The sequence below is a fragment of the Pan paniscus genome, chromosome 3 (genome assembly GCF_029289425.2).
Source record: "Pan paniscus chromosome 3, NHGRI_mPanPan1-v2.0_pri, whole genome shotgun sequence".
NCBI classification, from domain to species: domain Eukaryota; kingdom Metazoa; phylum Chordata; class Mammalia; order Primates; family Hominidae; genus Pan; species Pan paniscus.
In genome coordinates, this window is record NC_073252.2 from 17,492,969 (window position 1) to 17,505,350 (window position 12,382).

Sequence of the window (12,382 nt, forward strand, 5' to 3'; positions counted from 1 at the left end):
AAATAAACATAACTATACTATTGTATATCAAAGGACCTCATAGGTTAAGAATAAAATGGTGACTCAAGCTCATAAACGCTAGAAAAGACTAAGTATAAAAGTCTGACCTAGAGTCTAAACATCATTCATTTGGCATCTTGCCAAGCATCATAATAAAATTTTGAAAATCATCAAACATTGCCTTCAAATCATCCTTCCAAAGAAAAGTCAGCTCAGGCTCAAATCAAACTCTTGGAATGCTGTAATTCACCAGTATTGCTGAGCAGAGGGGACTCTAAATCATGGTCAAGGGGAGCTGGGTCTAGAACCATCTCTGATGCCAACTTGCTCTGTTGTGCCTCTCTCTGGGCCCATTTCTTCACCTGCAGATGAACTTGTACAACTCTTGGGCAATGCTAAAATTCTCAACACTAAGGGAAGATGATTGGCGGTATGAAAGAGAGTGGAAGCTGAGGAGGACAGAATCAAGCTTCTTGATACAAGCAGGGGAGCTCTCTGGGGAGATGGGATTTAAGATGAAGGGAAACTCACTCCCCCCAGGGAGGGAGGCCAGGCATGTGTGGAGTGGACCTACGAAGAGCATGAAATATAAAGTCTTATCTGAAGAGGAGGATCTGGAAGGAAGTAAAGAAAGGAAATGTCTGAAGAATGTTAAAAGAGAGCAGCAGATTCAGGAGCAGAGTGTAGGATAAAGTCAGAGAATCCCTTGACCCTCTCTTCCAATTCACTCTCTACAAAGGCTACAGATACATTTTTCTGCCACCCAATTAAAATTATATCCTTTTCCTGTGCAGAATCTTTTAATGACCACCTATTACCCTCAGGACTAAAATAAAAATGAAATCCTACTATGCTCCCGTAACTCCTTACCCTTACTTTCAAAATTCAACAAGCTCTGAAATCTAAAGTTTCTTTATACGTAGTTGAGCAAAATTGACCTAAACGGGCTCGAGGATCATTATGTTCTTTCTTTCTTTCTTGGGTGTGACTATTTGGTGTCAGAAATATTAACAGAATTTTTACAGGATGCTGCCCCAAGCCCCACTGGGATAGGATGTACAATACAATGAAAATAATTATGTTTCCAAAATCTGAAAAATTCTAATTCTAAAACTACATCTGGCACGAAGGTTTCTGGATCAGGGATTGTGATTTGTACTTTCTTTCTTTCTCTTTTTTTTTTTTTTTTTGAGACAGAATCTTGCTCTGTCACCCAGGCTGGAGTGCAATGGTGCAATCTCAGCTCACTGCAATCTCTGCCTCCTGGGTTCAAGTGATTCTCGTGCCTCAGCCTTCTGAGTAGCTGGGATTACAGGAGCCTGCCACCATGCCCGGCTAATTTTTTGTATTATTAGTAGAGACGAGGTTTTGCCATGTTGGCCAGCCTGGTCTGGAACTCCTGACCTCAGGTAACCCACCCACCTCAGCCTCCCAAAGTGCTGGCATTACAGGCAGGAGCCACCGTGCCCGGCCCGTGATTTGTGCTTTCTTATCATAACAAGGATGGTCCCCAGTGGCCAAGCCCTTGCCAACCTCACTCTCTCCTACCTCATACTCATTTATCTCCACCATGCTGTGTTCCAGATATAGAGTCCTTATCACGGCCTTATGCTACAGTTTTGTCCCCAACTATGGCTTTATACAAGCTTCCCCCACTGCATGAAATAGCTCTACTCCATCTTTTCACTTGGAAAAATACCTTGCACATTTCAAAGCCCATTTCAAAGCCTGCTTTTTCTCTAAGGCCATCCTTTCCCTGTGCAGAACATTTTAATGCCCCTGTCCCCAGCCCTCTCTGTGGTCTGCACAGGGCTGGCTACTCACCTTTCTGTGCACTTAATTATCTACACACAGTAGCATGGGCCGTTTATTATAACCACCTCTTTACAGGACAGTGTTCCTCCTCTGGTCTGTAGGCTCCTGACAGGCAGCGCCTGCCCTACTTATCTCTGACCTCAGCATCTGGCAGAGTTCCTAGTACTAGAGAATGCCTGCTGGATTATGGGAGGCATTCAGCAAAGGGCAGTCCACCAATTCATTACTCCAGGAAGAAATGAACTAAACGGCCACCACCACAGTCATTACTGACCCAAAACAAATAAGGAGACTTAGGAGCAAAGGCAGAGAGCTCTCCAACCTCCTTCTCCCAACAGATGCTCTGGTCCTGCACTATCTCTGTCTCTACTCACACCAACAGAAACAGAGTGTCCTACCAAGGTCTCCTAAAAGCTGCAGAGCTAAAACATTCCCCTTCCCAGGCCCTCCCGAATAAGGTCAAAGGCCAAGTTCTCTCCTACCAATGGTGGCTGACTATGCAAATGAGACAGTGCATCAGGAGGCCTGGACAGAGAACACTCAGCTACCTTTAGCACCATAATTCTGATTCCAATATAGATGGAATAAATAATAGTAATCAGAACAACAATGATATTGGCAAAGAGCTTCAAGCTTCAAGGCTTACAAAGCACTTTTACTTACATTTTCTCACTTAATCAAATTCGCACACTCTGTATAGCAGATATTGTTATGGTGCCCAATTAATAGATGAGAAAACTGAAGCTCAGAGAGAATCAGCATTAGTAATAAAGGCTCAAAAGCTAATAAAAAGGAGCTGGGGTTACAAGCAGATTGATGTGGGCTGGGCACGGTGGCTCACACCTCTAATCCCAGCACTTTGGGAGGCCAAGGCGGGTGGATCACTTGAGGTCAGGAGTTAGAGACCAGCCTGTATAACATGGTGAAACCCCATCTCAATTGAAAATACAAAAATTATCTGGGCATATGGGCAGGTGCCTGGATCCAAGCTACTAGGGAGGCTGGAGCATAAGAATCACTTGAACCCGGGAGGCAGAGGTAGCAGTGAGCTGAGATCAGGCCACTGCACTCCAGCCTGGGCAACAGAGCAAGACTCTGTCTCAAAAAAATAAAAATAAAAAAAGTAGATTGATATGGAAGCTCAGATTTGAAGGACAGCATATTGGTCAAAGCCATAGGAAAAAGAGAGGACATAAATTTGGTGGAATAGGCTGACATAGTACTGGTGGGAAAGGCAGAAAAGGAGGTTATGGTTCTATGTGTAGAAAAGTGCAGAGCTTTAATACCAGGGAAGAGAAAATGGTGTGACTACAATAAGAACTGGAATTAGAAGAAAAATCTGCTGGCTAAGGGATCAAGGGTACCACAAAACTGAGATGAGTGGGGCCAAGGATCTACCTCTGATTAAAAGCAATATATAATTATTACAGAGAATTTAGAAAAACTAGAAAAAAAGAAAGAAAAAAATTTATTTAAGAACATTTTAAAAACATGCTAAGATTCCATTATATAAAGTAAAGCTCCCAATTGTTTGCTATACCCTATTTTAATTTAATGGAGTATTTTTATTAACATGGATAGTCTCTTGCTTTTACCTTCCTTACCTTACCACTGGATGAGAGTAAATATTTTACTTACCCTCATCAACTTTCAATATTATTATTTCATTTTAAATATCAGATAATTGTGGGGAAATTTTGGAAGAAGGGCTGTAACATCCTATTATTGTTTGAATTTACATTTAATTGGTTAATAAGGAAAATTAAATTTTTTTTCAGTTTTTACCAATATATTTCATATTTGTCTTTTGCCTATTTTTGTTCTTTTTCCATTTGTTTACTGAGGTCCTGGTATTACTGAATGTATATGAGTTTTATATTTATTTAAAAGAGTTACCCTTTGTTGAATTCTCTACAACATTATTCCAAGTTTTATTGATTGCTTTTTAATCTTGGTGATTTTTTTGATGTATGAGAGTTTTAAATTTTTATGTAGTCAGATCTGTCATTCACATCTTTAGTGATTTATTCTGTCAACTTTAAGCTGAGAAACCCTCCCCCTGAGGAGGTTTCATAAATATTCACATCTATTTTCTTCTAGAATTTCTAACAGTTTAGGTTTTTAAATATTTGACTCTTTAAACCATCTGGAATTTATTTTGATGTTCTGAGTGAGGTTAAAAGATGTTCAAAATGCTTTTAAAAATAATAAAACACTTAGCACCTCATATTTTTAGCTGATTTGGCATAAATCTTAAAGTCCAAGTGGAACCCCCATTAAACGCTACAAATTTCTTAATAGTGTTTATTATTTTCTTTCTAATAGCACAGGATACAAAATACACCTACTTGCCAGTCACTGCTCCAAGTGAGTTTATCAGCAAGCCACACACCCAACACATGGTCTCTCTTTTATTATTAAGAAAAGTAGGTAATAAATAAGAAGCGGGGCTCCCACCAATCATTAGCAAATCCTCCAAAGAAAATCCAGCACATATTGGATGAAGTCTTTTCCCTAGTGGACTTGTGAAATTTCTCTGACTGAATCATTTAAGCAAAGAAAACTTTCCTCCCTTCCAATCATGGTCTCTCCTTCATAGTATGTGGTGCTCATTCAAAAGAGTACATGCAGAAGAAACCAGAATATATATGTTTGCTCTCTCTCCATGCGGGGTAAACAGTCCTGCCTTTCTCTGCCTTCCAACCCAAAGGTGGCCACGCCAGGTGCTGCACTGAAAAAGATTTGTGGCTTATTGTCCTGACGGATGCCAGAGTAATGGAATAGCTCTGTAGTATGTCCTGGAAAGGCAGGCCAACAAAGCATTGTGCTATTGATGGCTCACATTATAATGGAGAAATATTAGGGGGATATTTAAATAGCTACCCAGAGGAGAAACAGCAGCTATAAGAATGCCACAGACTGTTTCCAAGGAGAATAAAAGTGACATAAAAAAGGGGGAGGGGGCTGAAAAGGGGGTAAAAATGCTTCAGGGGGAAAAAAGTCCACTCCAAGAATATATGCGAATGCACAAGCTGTTTGCTAGCTTGGTTCTCTAGAGAAGGGGAGTAACAATCCCCAATAGGTGAACTCCACAATTACAGCATTAATAATTTATACAGCACCAGAGACCACACATGAGACCTCATGGTAATTAAGTTACAGATAAAGCCAGGTTACTTTTCCTCTGAATATAAACAACTGTGTTCTGTTTAACATACACTCAAAAGAAAAACTGGTGGATTTTAAACCAAAGAACAGTGTCTGGTAAACCTACATTCAATGAAGATCTGTCAGTAATATAATGTTTAAAAAAAAAAAAAAAGAACTGCCCAGCAATAGATTCAGGAGAGAAGTAGAATGATGAAGATTTAGTCAGTAAGCTACTCTCTTAGAGAGTAGGCAAATTGGAGGCAGGAGGTTTAATGAGTCTCTCCTATAAGGCCTGAATTAGAAATGTGCAAATGTTCAAGCAAATGCTGGACACGGGGATAAAATCTATTGCCATGGTCCCCTGGAATGGCAAGAATTAGGCCACAACATAACCTTTACAAGTGGGGTAGACTTTGATCCAGCAATTTTACTTCTAAAAACCCATTCTAAGCAAATAATCCTGGACATGTGCAACGATTTTGCTCCAAAGATGTTCATCACAGCATCACCTATAACAGCAAAACTCTGCAGTCGATTTACCCTTTTCATCTCACATTTTACTGTAAGCAAATCTCCATGTCTATAGGTATATTTGTGGACTCTCATCTTAAATAACTACATAGTCTTCCACTGATGAATACATCATAGTTAGTTTAATCGATATATATAGGGATTTAAGAATGATATTACATTAACCCTTTATCATGTTCACAATATTGAAAAGAGTGCACTAAATAGACATTATACATTTTAATTTCCTGTTTGCAGAACCTCTCAGGAGTACCCTCACCAGCAATTTCAACAAGATTCTAATAAATTTATTTGTTTTATTTCCAATAAAATTCCTACTTACAAGACATTTTTATTGTATCTAGTTTGCCATTTAAATGACCTAATTTTATGTCAGACTCTCTAATTCATGTCTCTGAGCAATGCACATATCAGATACATGCTCAAGTTACCATTTATTTTCAAGATTGCAAAAACTGTACACAGAAGTAAAGCCATTAGAGGATAGTGGAATTGCATCCAAAGAAAATGTTAAGACAGTGTGTTACCTATCTATTGCTGCATAGTAAATTACCCCAAAATTTAGTGACTTAAAGTGTCAAACATTTATTATCTCATAGTTTCTGAGAGTCAGAAATGCAGGCATGGCTCAGCTGGGGCCTCTGGCTCTGATCTTCTATGAGGCCACCATCAAGGTGTGGGCCAGATCTGCAGTAATCTTAAAACTCAACTGGGAGTCGATCCACTTTTAAGTCCATTCAAGTGGTTGTTGACAGGAGTCAGTTCCTCATGGATTGTTAGACTGAGACCTCCTTTGGTACTTGTTCAACATCTACAGGGCATCTCACAGCAAGGCAGCTGGCTTGGCCAGAGTGAGAAAGGAAGAAGGCAAGAGAGGGAGTACAAACAAAACAGAAATCACCATCTTTTAGAGCTAGGGTTGCCATATTTAGCAAATAAAAATACAGGACACTCAAAGCAGTGTAAAGAGGGAAATTTACAGCTGCAAATGCATATGGTAAAAAAGAAGAAATAAATAAAATGAATACAAACTAGAAAAATGAGAACAAACTAAAGCCAAAACTAGCAGAAGGAAGGAAATTAGAGAGAGATAAATGGATTGGAGAACAGAAAAATAGTAGAGAAAATCAACAAAACCTAGAGTTTGTTCTTCGAAAAGCTTAACAAAATTAACAAACCTTTAACTAAATTAACGAAGAAAAGGCAACAGGACTCAAATGTAATGAAATAGGGGACATTTCAACCAATTTTACAGAAATAAGAAGGATAAGAGAATATTACAAGTAATTATATGCCAACAAATTCAATAACCTAGATGAAATTGATAAGTCCTAGAAACACAAACCCTATCAAGACTGAATCATGAAATACAAAATGGGAACAGACCAATAGCTAGTAAGGAGATATTTGCACACCACTCTTCATAGCAGAACTATTCACAATAGCCAAGAGATGGAAGCAACCCAAGTGTCCATCAACAGATCAATGGATAAACAAAATACGGCATATAGATACAATGGAATATTCAGCCTTGAAAAGAAAGGAAATTCTGACACAGGCTACAAGATGAACCCTGAGGATATTATTCTAAGTGAAAAAACCCGTCACACACAGACACAAAAGAACGAAAATGCTGTGTGACTCCACTTTTATAAAGTATCTAGAGGAGTCAAATTCATAGAAACAAAAAGTAGAATGGTGGTTGATGGAGCTAGACGAAGGTGAGCGGGTTTTTAATAAGTTTGGGGTTTCAACTTTTCAAGATCAGAAAATGTGGCAATTGCACAACAATGTGAATACACTTAACACCACTGAACTGAACACTTTAAAATAGTCAAGATGGTAAATTTTATGTTATGTGTTTTGATGTTTTCTACGTTTACTAAAAATAAAAGTAAAAAAAATGTAGACCACCTAATTAAATTTGAATTTCAAATAAACAGTGAATACTTTTTTAGTATAAATATCTCCCAAATATTGCATGGGACATTCTACACCAAAAAATTATTCAATGTTTATCTGAAGTTTACATTCAAGTTGGCATTCTATATTTTTGCTGGCAGTTTTATTTACAGCCTAATCTCAGAAGTGAAATATCATAAGTTTTACTAAATTTCATTAATTAGAAGCAAGTCACTAGGTTCAACCCCACTCTAAGGGAAGCGATTACACAAAGACATGAATACAAGGAGACAGAAATCACTGGGAGCCATTACAGGAGCCGCCTACCAAAGACAGAAAGAGATTAGTGAATATTTCTAAATATTTATATTTTTTCTCTCACCAATGAGTTTGCAAGCCTCTTGAAGGTCTACCACAGGTAAGGTGACCGTATAATTTATCATCCAAACCAGAACTCTTTTGAGATCCTGAAAAGGGTGGCGGCGGGGGTGCTACAATTAACTACAGCAGGGCAACAAAGATAAACAGAACTGTCCTAGGCAAACCCATAAGTATGGTCACCTGAGTCAAAGATCATATTGCTGGGTGTCTTCCTCAACCATTGGCACAATGCCAACATATAAGGAGTAATTAATATATCTTGCTTATGGAATGGCAAAATGATTCCAAGACACACAAAGGTACTTGGGCCACTCATTGGCTGAGTACAGTCGTTCTCAATAATTTTTCATCAGAGTCTAATTAGGGAGGGCAAAAACCCCTCTTAACCCATTGAATCCTACTTTTCGATCAAAAAGTAAATCCCTAACAACATGGAGACATCACTCTAGGAAGTCTCTTAAATCCCAACAGAGGGATGAGTTTATTATATAGCCATTGGCTTTAGCATTTGATCTCAACAATCCCAGTGTTATGGTGAAGAGCTCACTGGGTCTCTGGCATTGGAGACTCCTGGACTCCAACCCAGCTCTGAGACTAAGTAAGCACAAAACCATGGGCAAATAACCTGACCCCTTTAAACCTCAGCATGCTCATTTAAAAATGTTTTTTGATTGAATGTGACAATATGCAGAAAGCACTTAGCACATTTATTCAACACATCAACAAATATTTGAGCATTTACTATGTGCCAATACATAATTCCTGGAAAGCTATAGTCCAAGAATATTCTTGATAGAAATGTATATCACTACACAATCTGGGATTTACCAAAGAGTCCTCAACAAACTAAATTAGAATCCCTAAACTTACAGTAATTTATTATTTTAACAGTCAATCATACCAGCACCGATAAACTATAACCAGTTTAGCACAATGCTGATCCCCATGGATGAAGAAATTTGCTCCTTCCAAATCACAAACATTTCAATTATTGACATAAACTCTTTCACTGAAAAAACTTTAAATTTTGTACCCAGACGGTGTGGTGGAATAATGAGTTCAAGTTTTCAGTAAACTAAAAATGTTGCCATTTCTAGTTTATGAAAAACAAATTTTTGTAACCCTTCATAACTCACAGTTACTAATTAGTCCTTCTTTATACATAAAAATGAAATTTTATGTGATTTTGCCTCTTATGCCTGTAAAAATGAAATAAGATATGGTTTTTAGGGATCAGGTTACAGCCAACCAGGAAAACCATTCCACCTCACCATAAAGACATGAATATAAATAATATAATTATGAATATGAATTATTCCCAGGCTTGAGTGGGAGCACAGTAAATGTGCAGCTTGTGACATTAGGACTGTTGTATTAATTTTCTATTGCTGCTATAACAAATTACCACAAACCTAGCGGCTTGAAACAACACAAATTTATTAGCCTCTCATTTTAGAGATCAGAAGTGTGACACAGTTTTCACTGGGTTAAAATCAAAGTGTTGGCAGAGCTCCATTCCTTTCTCAAGGCTCTGGGGGAGAATTCACTTCTTAGCTTTTTCCAGCTTCTAAAGGCCACGTGCACACTTTGGCTTATGGCCTCTCCTCCATCTTCAAAGCCAACAGCAGCAGGTTGAGTCTTTCCACATTGTATCACTCTGACCTCCTCTCCTGCTTCCCCCTTCTACTTTTAAGGGCCTGACCACAGTTGGCCACCCAGATAGTTCACAATCAACTATTCATTTAAAGGTCAACTCATTGCCAACCTTAATTCTACCTGCAACCTAATTCCCCTGTGCTATGTAATAGAACATAATCACAGATTCTGGAGATGAGGTCTTGGACATCTTTGTGTGGCAAGGATGTGGGGGAATTCTTCTGCGTAGCACAGCTGTGTTTTCCAAAACCTATTTTGGTGAATATCAGTTCTGTAAGATGGCATACAAGGGAAGGGTTCCATGAAGGAATGTTTGGGAAATGCTGCAGCCTCTATCTCATTCTTAGAACTTCACAAGACAGTTATACATTAAAGAGATGTGCCCAACTAATTTGAAGATGTAATGTATTTTTTTCTTAAAGTAACTGTTAATATCCAAGCAACTAGTGTTCTGTAGAATGTTACGTCCTTGAACTGGTCCAGGACTTATGAATTCTGGCCTCTGCTTACCAATAGCTCACAGTATGACCCCGAGCAAGCCTCATAACCCTGTCTACTAACTGAGGGGAGCATATGGCTTGGATGTAATCTGTGCCACTATTCTACATTTCCTAAAATGACCAAAAAGTTTCCTTTTAAACCTGAGATTCTATGAATCACTTTGGCAAACATTTATGGAACAATACTGTACAGGCAGGAAATGAGCTAAACTCTGGGCATAAATTGATAGAAAGACCAGGCCCTTTTCTTAAGGATCTAACTCTCCCGTTAGGGACACAAGCGTGAAAACAAAAATCTGTAACATGTCTGGTAAATTCCCTAACAGAAGTAAATGTAGAGTGCAGAGGCAGCATGGAGAATAGGTAGTTGACTCCATCAAATACGGTGGGAGGGGGCAAAGTTTGCATTTAAAGGACAGCTGGAGTCCACCTGGTCAAGTGAGAGGGGGAGAAGGGTGTTTAAGTATTCATTTTGAAATATGGGTCAAAGATGGGAGGATCTAAATAAAGGAATTTTTACTGTATTCATAAACTGTAACGTGCCAGTGGAATCTATTGAATCATTGAAGCATTGCTAGAGAATAACTCCAACGTTTCCATCATAGAAGACAAATATTTAAGGTGATAGATATCCCAGTTACACTGATTTGATCTTTACAAACTACATGAATGCATTAAATGATCACATGTAACCCCAAACTATGTGCATCTATTATGTATCAATAAAAATAAAAACAGAAAAAACAAGTGACTAGACTGAGATCCGTAAAAAATTATCCTTTCCCATAGTTCATATCTACTGGACAATTTCTGCCTGGCTGTATCACCAAGATACTACCTTCTAACATCATCAAGGCCCTTTGGGGGACAAGATAAAAGACTTGTCCCCATTCCAGAAACAGTCTTGCCTTTCTTTGGCACTAAGGACATAACAGATGTGATTTATTCAGGCTAAAAAATTTACACCAAATTATAGACCTTGCTTTGCATGTCTTAAGGGCTTTTTCATGTTTATTTTCAACAGAGGTGTATTATATTTTTTCTGCAAGCCTTTTGTCAACAGCATGACAAAGAGAGCATGAGTGTTTCTAAATTACCCTTGCCTCTTGCATGACTAGAAGAGAAAGTCATGCAGGTTGGATATCTGTTCATTAACAAGAACACGGGAATATATTTATCATCTTTATTTGGACACATTTTTTTTTCCAGTTCCACTTGTGGGATGTTATTGGAAGGCTACCCATGTTCAGTTGTTATTGCCACTGTTGCTAAGAACAGGGGAAAGGAATCAAGAGGGCAATAGAGGAATGTTTTCCTGTACAGAAAAGTCAGCAAAATAAATAAACCAATATACATAACAATGTACTACTTACCCAAAGAGTTAGACCTCAGAAGAAGACCTTATATATCTCCATAGAAATGAGGATAAAAATAAAACACAAGGGAGCTAAGGATTGTTAAACTGCTGCATCGTGCCAAGTATTGTGTTCAATGTTTTCTTTATTTAATCTTCAAGAAAACTCTTTGCAGTAGGCCATACTCCTACAAATCAATCTCCAGAAAGACCACAACAAAAAGTCTATAAATGCAAATAAACCAATACCAGCCTTTGTACCTTAAATCCTGTGGGGCCTGTGTGCTCTTTCTACAGGATCTCTAGGGTGCTGGAAGTATTTTATCTGAGCTCACAACCACCTTTTTCAAGCTCTGGGCTATCCAGGAGGAGTTGCTCATGAAAACCTTTGAAGTTGGCATCCTACTTCAGCCCCCGTCTACAAATCTCTGGGAGAAAACTGGTATTTTGCCAAGTGTTCACCAGTGGTGCTCTCAAAGTTATCAGCTTTTAAATTGCCAAAATAGGTCTTGTTTTCTGCCATCCTTGCCACACCACACCATGCTGAGATCCATGCAGAAGTGGAGGGAAAGTCTACCTACTTTGTGTCTCACTTTAACCCCTGGGCACCAAAAGTAAACCTTCAGGACCATTATGAAAACATCTCATTTAGCTTCTAGTCAGCACCCCCTACAGATTAGACACTGCCTTAAGGCTGATCTTAAAGACCACTGTCTGACACGGACTCCATGTAAGCCTCCCCTTTTCCTCCCCACACTCAGGCATCTGCAAAGACCTCTGATCTCATTTTCCCTGGGCCAAAATTCCTCCTGCCAACTGATTTCTAGCAGGACAGACCTATGATTTTATCAGATACACAAAGACATCTCTGGATTCCAACTTTTGCTCAAACAAGACTCCAGCTATAAACAAGTGAAAAAACTGAGCTTTAGAAAAGTTAATAAATTGACCCAGTTGTTAAAGGTCAGAGCCAGAATGGGAACCCCAGATCTGCCTAACTCCAAGTTACACCATCCTGAGAACTCACTACACAGCTTAAGTGGCATTGCTACAAAGAACCTTGATTTTACTTCTTATTTTACTTCTGATGTTT

The 12,382-nt window shown here is 38.6% G+C and overlaps 1 long non-coding RNA gene across 1 annotated transcript in view; it reads right to left on the reverse strand.

The window, feature by feature from the left end:
* The window catches only part of LOC134730258 (uncharacterized), a 148,636-nt gene that overhangs the window by 101,676 nt on the left and 34,578 nt on the right, over positions 1-12,382 (reverse strand). The gene's annotated exons all lie outside the window — the stretch shown is intronic.